Raw genomic sequence first — 9,815 nt, 5'->3', positions numbered from 1 at the left:
GAGTCTACTTGAGAATGCCCAAAGAGAATTATTGTTAGGATCCTTGATTTTCTCTCACCTCTCTAAGGCATAGTATAATGTGGTTCTACTTATCCTTAATGACTTGCTTGTTTTGCTTATTGAATGATATTTTTTCATTTCCTTTCCCATTATGGTTGATGTGAGGACACGACGACTAACATTAGCATCTTTAGTGCATGATTTTGAACCAATGGCTTTGTATGCATCAAAAAGATTTCTCACAATGGTTCTTTCACTATTATTTTTGGATGTTATTAACCCCAGAATTTTCATTGTCTCTCTAAATTTCATATTTTTAATCATTTCAACAACTAATTGGCATCCTTCACTTTGATTTAAGTTTTCAAAATATTTATTTCAAATTATTCCAACCGTTCTTCTACAAGTTCTTTTGGAAATTTTATCATGCATTAGCTTCACAATATTTTCATCAATATCTATTACGAACTTTGGTTTTCTACAAATTATTCTAAGAGGTTTTAAGATTGGTGCATGCTCTTCATTTTCATTAGATGCATTATGTGCATTGATCACATCAAATTCAAATGGTATATCTTCTTCAATTTCATTAACATGTGCATTCACTGAATCATTTTCAAATGGTGTATGTTCATTATATTCATTAGGTGAATTCATCATATGCATTTGAATTGGTGTATGCTGATCATTTTGATTTGGTGCATTCATCATATCAATTTCCATTATTGAATGTTCATCACTTTCATTAGGTGCATTAGATGACGTTCCTTCATGTAATCTCCTCATATGCTCCCTTTGTCTTTCCTTTGCTATCTCTCTTTCTTCATTCATTCCTCTCTTGTTCTTTCCCATTGTCCTACACATAACATCATGATGAAAATCCACAATCAAATAGAAAAACAACAACAAATGTTCATCATTATGTTATAATCTAAAGTAACAATAATAAAATAACTTCAAAAAAAATCAAAATACAAGACAAATCAATCATGATCAAAGCAAAAAAACAACAAATGATCATCCTTTTGTTATAATCTAAAGTAAGAATGATAAAATACCTTCAGAAAAAATCCAATAAACGAGACAAATCAATCATTTCAAAGAAAAAGTGACAAAAAAATATGAAAAATTGACTGTTACTATCCCAAAAAATCATGTCCAAAAGCAGTGGGGCCATCAAATGACTTGCAATGCTAGTTTTTAGGTCGTTGGAACTAAAATATATTAAGATTTTCCCATAACCCATACAAGTTATGGAAACCTAATGTGAACGTTCATAATTTCTCATAACACGTATGGGTTATGTAGAACTAGAAGTTTGGGCCTTAGTTCTACATAACCGATACGGGTTATGTAGAACTAGGAACCAAATAGGAAGTGGGGAGAGATAGATAGAGAGAGAGAGAGAGAGAGAGAGAGAGAGAGAGAGAGAGAGAGAGAGAGAGAGAGAGAGAGAGATTAGGAAAAGGAGAGGGAGAGAGGGAGAGGGAGAGAGAGGGAGATTGGGAAAATGAGATGGGGAGAGGGAGGGAGAGGGAGATTGGGAAAAGGAGAGAGAATGAGATGGGGAGAGGGAGAGAGAGGGAGATTGGGAAAAGGAGAGGGAGAGAGAGAGAGAGAGATAGAGAGAGAGAATAGGAGATAGGAATAGAATAGGATAAGGAGAGGGGGATGGAGAGAGAATTGGAGAAAGTGAGAGAAGGGGATAAGGAGAGGGAGAGAGAGGGAGATTGGGAAAAGTAGAGGGGAGAGGGAGGGAGAGAGAGAGAGAGAGAGAGAGAGAGAGAGAGAGAGAGAGAGAGAGAGAGAGAGAATAGGAGATAGGAAGAGAGGGAGAGAATATGATAAGGAGAGGGGAAGGGAGAGAGAGGCGGAGAGGGAGAGGAGATTGGGAGAGAGGGAGAGGGAGTGAAGAGATGGGGAGAATATGATAAAGAGAGGGAGAGGGAGAGAGAGAGAATAGGAGGGAGGGGGAGAGAGAGAGAGAGATAATAGGATAAGGAGAGGGGGAGGGAAGGAGATTGGGAGAAGGAGAGGGAGAGAGAGAGAGAGAGAGAGTAGGGTCAAGAGATGGGGAGGGGGAGAGAGATAATAGGATAAGATAATGAGAGGGGGAGGGAGAGGGAGAGAGAGAGAGGGGGAGAGAAAGAGAGAGAAGGGGAGAGGGTGAGAATAGGATAGGATAGAGAGAGAGAGAGAGAGAGAGAGAATGGGATAGGGAGAGAGAATAGAAGGAGGAGAGGGTGAGATACATGAGGTAGAGAGAGAATGAGAAGGAGAAAAGGGTGAGAGAATCGACAAAGAGAGAAGTGTGTGGGGGAGAGAGATGAGATAGAACTCAAGGAGGATAATTAGGGCTCAAAATAGACAAAGACGGTGATGGGGGAAGGAAGATGAGAGAGAGAGGAAAAGAAGAGAGACATGCATGTATACAAACTTATATACATATATCTATATAAATATATGTATATAACTAGATATGGATATATAAATACATAAACACATTATATATGTATGCCTATACATATTTGTAGTAAATGATAAGTTTGCAAGCATACATTATTATGTCTTCATAACCTGTACGGGTTTTGTGAAACACAAAATAATGGTTTTAGTTCTACATAACCCATATGGGTTTTGTGAAACACAAAATAATGGTTTTAGTTATACATAACCCATATGGGTTATGTAGAACTGGGAATAGTAGTTTTTGTTTTTCAAAACCCGTGCGGGTTTTGGCTTGGCAAGAGGGTTGGAAAACGACCCTAAGGCTTGCAAGCCCATTTCCCCCCCATTTTTGTCCCTTTACACATTTTTTCATCGTCCAACATGATTTCTCGACTTCGTCATCATAAGGCTTACAAATGATCAAGTGGGTATCTCTAAAATTACCACCATAATCTCACACATCTTCTCAATTTTCCTACCATATAAATATTTCTATTTTTCAACAACATTAGCATAGTAAACTTTAATTTTCTTTATCAGTGCCTTGATAGTCCTCACAGACATATGTCTACCATTTTTTAAATAAATTTTGATATACTTGACTAAATTTAAAATAAATTACATATTATTATTCTACACTAGATTCTATACACTTTTGAAAAAAAAGTTTGCATTTTTTATTATTTTGCTGCAAGTTATGCCCAGTGCATGAATAGGTACCAAATTTTCAGGATGCGGTTGTTTCAAAAAAATCATAAAAAAACAATACTCAACGAAAAATTACAAAAAAAATACACAACTTCTAGATCTCACTCTTACCTATCATCCTACCAAAGGGTTTTTCAAAATACTAAATCTAACTATATATTGTGTGTAGCGCAAGAAAACAACTATGTTATGTTCTTTTAAAAAAATTAAGGACAATTTTTCATGCATGAGAGGTTTGACCCTCTTAATCTTATCAAATTTTTAAAAAAATTAGTATTTTAGAAACTAGATTCAAAGTACTACAATTCTTATTGTTTTCTCAACTCCTAGTTTTGAGTGCATGACCTTCAAATATCTCTTTGAAGTTCAGGTTTACTTGTTTTCAAAAAAAAATAAAAATAAATAAATAAAAATTGCCACTTATACCCCCCTTTTTGTTCACCATCTTGGTGCACTTACCCAGATGTTTTGCAAGAACAATTAAATGAATGAATCCACAAATAAAAGGTAAATAACATTTCAATGCAATTTTTTCTTTAACAATTTATGCATCCAAGAAATAAGGTTTAATAAAATCTAAAAAATATTTAGTTTAATATAACATACTTGAAAAAGCCTTCTAATATTGGATATTTATTTAATTGAAAAAAAATTAAAATAACATACTTGAAAAACGTAGAAGCCTTTAACCAAAATCTTTAAAAAAAATTGGAAATCTTCACCACTTTATATAAAAAATGTTGCTTTTATTTGCAAAAACAATTGATTTAATTCAAAAATCAATTATATTAATTCACACTCTTTGATTTTCATATTTAAAAGCAAAAAAATTGTTGGCATTCTACACTCTTATGAGAATAGTTGGTGTTGTCATTGATGGCAACCATCTAGAATTAATCTAGAAAAGCCACCGGCACCAGCATAGACATCTACATACACCAACAGGCACTTCACCTGCAGCAGAAATAATGCATACCGGCACCCCAGCCGACAGGGAATAAATTTTGTTTATTGTATTTAATTGTAATTATCTTTTGTAAAGCCGACATGGCATATTGTAAAAGACTCATATATATGTATGAGATCTTACAGGTCATTTTGTGCAAGAAGGAAGTATGCATGGAGAAAATATATGAATGATATTTTGTATAAGGTGATATAAGTGACAGCGAAGGTTTTGGTTATAGAATGAGCTTAAACCAGTATTGAACCTGGCATAGTTGATGCTGATTAGAAGTAGTACATTGTATTGGATTTCATAATCCACTTTTGTAGTCAATCTGACTCTTATTGAGCAGTGAGATCTAGGCAGTTAGCCTTCCTGCATGTGCAGGCCTCTCATTGTAAGTAATATTTATTCATTGACCAGTGAGTGAATATTGTGGGTCACAAATCCCACTGAGGTTTTTCCCACACCGGGTTTCCTCATTAAACATCTTGTGTTATGGTGTGTTTTCTATGCTGTCTTTATTGCTTCTGTTTACTGCATTAATTCTTATTTACCGATACACTATTTTGGAATACAAAGTTCTCAATAAAGTTAAATATTATGTAAATGGGTTAGATACTGATTCACCTCCCCTCTCAGTATCTTTGGGACTATCATTAATCCTAACAATTGGTATCAGAGCCTGGTCCTCTATTTTCATAAGCCTAACAGCTTGAGGAAGATTCTGACACCGATAGAGATGGAGAACTTAAGAAAACAATTGGAAGTAGCTCTTGTAGACTATGATGCAAAAAAGTTGAAGAATATCAAACTTGAAAATGATCTAATGACTGCACAAGAATTCATTCAAGGACTTCAGGAGAATCTTACTATAGCTAGAAATAAAAGAAAAGAACTTCATGAGAAGATGCAGAATGATAACGATGAAAAGGAAACTCTTAATGAACTTGTGAACAAGTTGAGACAAGAAAACAGTACTATGAAGAATGAAATGCAAGATATGACTATGAGGTTTTGTAAAAACATTGAAGATAGGAAGAAAAATGAAGATAACTTGACTACGAGACTCAATGATGCTAAAAATGAAAATCTAAGACTCAGTCATAAAAATGATATGTTGAAGACAGATCTGATTCACATGCAACATGATAAAATTGAACTTATGAGACAAAAAAGAATTCTGGAAAATGAGTTGGCTACTGCAAATCAACATAAAGATAAATTCAAGAAAAGTTCAGAGGAATTCGATAATATGCTGAAAAGTCAGAAACCTAATGGAGATACTAATGAACTTGGATTTGAAGTTAGAGAAAGTTCTAGTACTACAAACAATCATGATCACAATAAACTAATAAGACAACCTAATGCTTACAAATTTAATGGGAAATGTTTTAAATGTAACAAGTATGGTCATAGAGAAAATTAGTGTAGATCTAGAAACAATCAGAACATTAATGCACCCATCGGTCAATGTTCCAAATGTAACAAAGTTGGTCATAATTCAGAAAACCACAGAATGAATGTAAGTTGTTATGTTTCTAGAAGATTTGGGCACTTATCTAATCAATGCAGAACACAAACCGACATAGGATATGGAAAGGCTATTCAGAAGAATAATGTGATTTGTTATGCTTGTAACAAGATTGGACATATTGCAAAGTTTTGTAGAAGCAAGACTTCACCGGAAAATAATAAAGGATCCAATTTGAAAGGCAAAGAAAAGGTAGATGAGGTAAAGCAAGAATTTTTAAAACAATGGATTAGGAGGATAGATCAGAATGTTGATGAGACTATTTCTTCACCGGTAGAACAGAGTATTACTCCACTGATAGGAGATTCTTCATCCAACTAAGAAGTAACCCTTTTGGGGTATTGCAACAAATTAAATATCATGCAGATTACCCTCGGTTGATGGTGAGAAGATAGATTTCTTCTTTACCAATAGATGTGTTAAGTTTTCACTTAACCGACGAGCATTTAATGTGGTTGTTGAAGGAAAGGTCATTATAAATCATCGGTTTTCCCTCATTTTTTATTCACCGAGCATTCAAATTAGCAGAGAGTGCTAAATCTGAGCAAAGGCATTCAAGGTGAAGGTGTGAAGTTATTTCTTTCAAGCATTCAGACATTATCAAGCAGTTAAAGGTATTTTTCAAATGGCTTCTTCTTCTAGTCCCAAATTTATTGCAAACCCTACTATCGTGGAAAATGTAAAATGCCCTAGGCTTGTGTTTAAAATTATTCCTGAAGTAGCTAAGCAAGATGATTCCATAGGTGCATTTTTGAAGATTCCTAAAGGTGTAGCTTATGCAGAAGACCCTAGGATATATATTCACTGCAACATTGAAGAATTAGGATCTAAGGAATTGTTAAAAATGTTTAGAACCATAATTTGTGATGAAAATGGCACTGTTAAACCCGAGCACAAGATTGTGGAGACTTTAGGTTTTGTTGAAATATTGAATATCCTTGAATTTCTAGAAGAAGTAGTGAGAATTTTCCTAAGTAGGGCACATGGAGAATTTCTATGGTTGGACTTTGTCTATAAATTCACTCGGCAAGCAGTTAGGGTAGTAACAAGTTTACCCTCAACCGGCAGCAGACAAGACAAAACAAAGAAGGTTCCTAACAACAAAGTCATGACCCTAACTGAAGCAACATCATATAGTAGATCACTAAGAGTGAATGACATCAAGGACATCAATGTGAGATTCATAAGTAAGGTTTTAGGTTACAAGACTAGACATGCAAACAGACTTAATTCAATTTCTAGTCTTTGCATTAATAGTTCTTATGAAATGGTGAACACCAGTGCAATGATTGATGTATGTGAATGGTTGAAGGATGAACTCATAGATAATTTGAAAAAGATAAAAGGTGATAAGAAAGGGACATTTCATTTTGGTAATCTCTTAGTATGCTTAATGTTGTATTTCACAAAGGAAATCCCAAGTATAGGATAGAAGGACTTTGGATATGACATACCGGTAGGAAAAAAATTATAGGAAGCTTTCACCGGCATGGGTACTACAAAGGATAGCAACATAACTGAATACTTTAAAGCTTTTCAAGCCAAAATGAAAACTAGAGAAAGACTACCACAGAGTGTAGTGGATAAATATGACAAAGAAATCTATTTTTTTATCAAGAAGGATGAAACATGGATGGAAGCGGTACTTCCTAGAACTGTATGGGTAACTAAAATGGGTTATGAGGGAGATGCACCTAGAGAACCAACAAAAGAATTTTTTGGTAGTGCTGAAACAATTGAAAGTGGTGTACAAACAATGAAGGTAAGGAAGAGAAGGGAAAAGTATATAAGAGATGCTTCTAAGAAGGTAAAGGAAATAAAAGAAAATGTTATGAACATTACTGGTATAACGGCTAGTGGGCCGGATGGAATGCAACCAGAGGCACACATTTCACCGGTTGGCACATATTCTGATAGTGAGATACCAGCTGAATTCAAAAGAGTTGAAAGGAAGAGAAAACCTTCACTGGTACCCTCTCCTCCACCCAAAAGGACAAGGAGTTTAAGAAAGAAACGATAGGCAATAAGGCAACCGACTAAGAAACTAACTCCCAAGAAGAAACAGAAACCGGTTATACCTCCATTGGATAATTGGTTAAATGAAATAACTTATGATGGTAATTTGGCTAATGTGAGCAAATTCTATAACACATTTAATGATTCAGACAAGGAAAGCATTGAAAACAATAAAATTTTACATCTGGATATATATAAGAAAGTTTTAATTGAAGTTGTGTTTGACTTGCCTAATGAACTGTATAGAAGGTTAGATGCAAAGAGGATTGCAGTAATGGAATTGGACAAGAAACTTAAAGTTGAAAAACTTCTAGTTGTACATCTAGTTAACTCAAAAGAGGAGATTGATGACCTGATTTGTTAGGCTAACAGTTCCATTTTTTCTAGTGGTCACCGACAAGTAAGTTTGATGGCAGGTAGAGTAAATGAGATTACAGAGGAGATTGCTGATAAATGGGACATATTCTTTGCGGAAAAGGAAAAACAAGAAGAATTGAACAGGCCGAAGAAAACATTCAAAGTTTATCAGAAGGATAAAGACAAAGGGAAAGGTAAAGTTGGTGGAATACTGAACATCAAGATAACTAACAACTTACCACCACCCTTGGACACTGCACCGGTACATACTGATGATCCACTGATTACTGAAAGTGTAGGTATCACACTTGATAACACTAATCTTGAATCTGAAATACTATTCACCATGAATGTAGATACTCAAGAAGTGAACATTTTTTGTGGATAAGGATAGTCCAGAGGTTAAGGATGATATTGTTGGCAATGGAAACATTGTTGAGCAACCGACAAAGATTGTTTAGGTTGAGATTCAAACAGAGAAAATAGAGCAAATATTACAAACTGAGCAACCATGGATATTGGAATGAATACTAGAAGTATAGATGTTGGCACTAAGAAACCTACTGAGACTAAGATATCGGAAGTTGAGCACATAGAGAAACCTACAGAGGAAGAGGTACACATTGAAGCAGAGAAATCGGCAATCACTGAGAAACCCAAACCTTTACTGGTTGAAATGCAAACTCAGATTGATCCATCGGAGGATAATAGAAGAAAAATGATTACAAATGTTGGAAGCATAGAGGTAATTAAGTTAGTTGGTCAGACATCTGGTACTTCATTAAGTGAATTCAGGCCTACTAATGTAACTGAAGTACTCCTAGACTATATCAAGATGATAACTGACTATAATGCATTGGATTACAAAGAAATTGATGAAACAATACCAATTCTTAAGTTGATTACACCGAAATGTAATATAGATCATGTAAAGGATTCTTTAGGTAAGTTGGACACATTGTCCAAATTCATTACTGACAATGTAATAATGGATAAGGTGAATGAGGATACATTCAAAGAGAAAGTTGAAAAGGAAAAGGATAAATTCATTGAGGACGGAATAAAGAAGTGCACATAACACATAAATATACTTTTACTGGCACTGAATACTACAATTTTGGAATATAAAGCATTGTACAGAGAAACATGCAAACCACGTCTATTGACAAAGGACATTGAAAAGGAAATAAGTAGAGTACAAAAGGAAATAGATGACATAGTTGATAACGTAATTGGTTCATCTGAACCTATATCAGTTATTGAGTAGGAAATAGCAGTTTTTGAGGTTAAATTGGAGAAATTTGAGAAAGAAAAGGCAAGGATTAAGGCTAATGCTAGAGAGCTTAAGTATAAACTTGGTTCCAAGTTGGACAATCTAATCTCTCTGAGAAATGAGATCTATAAGGAATTACTCCAAGGAGGAAGATCACTGAAGGAGCATATGCATCATCTCACTGGCACGATCCAACAGATTGAGGCAACCTTGAATGACAACAACAGATTCATGCAGAGTTTAAATTTGGTTTTGGCAGACATATTTCAGATTTTAACCAACAGGTTACAAACTTTGAGGTGAAATGTTTTGCACTCGTTTGACAATTTTTGACAACCTTTGTCATTGATGTCAAAGGGGGAGTAGTGGACAAAGAAAAATGATTAATCAGAGGAGATCATCTACTCAGGGGGAGCACATATTTTTGGTAACTTTTTGGACTTCACTTTTTGGAAACAATTTTTATTTTTATTTTTCTCATGAGTGTTGTCATCAATACCAAAGGGGGAGATTGTCGGCATTCTACACTCTTA

The sequence above is a fragment of the Cryptomeria japonica genome, chromosome 5, assembly GCF_030272615.1.
Source record: "Cryptomeria japonica chromosome 5, Sugi_1.0, whole genome shotgun sequence".
In the NCBI taxonomy this organism is placed as follows: domain Eukaryota; kingdom Viridiplantae; phylum Streptophyta; class Pinopsida; order Cupressales; family Cupressaceae; genus Cryptomeria; species Cryptomeria japonica.
Note: the sequence above shows the minus strand (reverse complement) of the source record.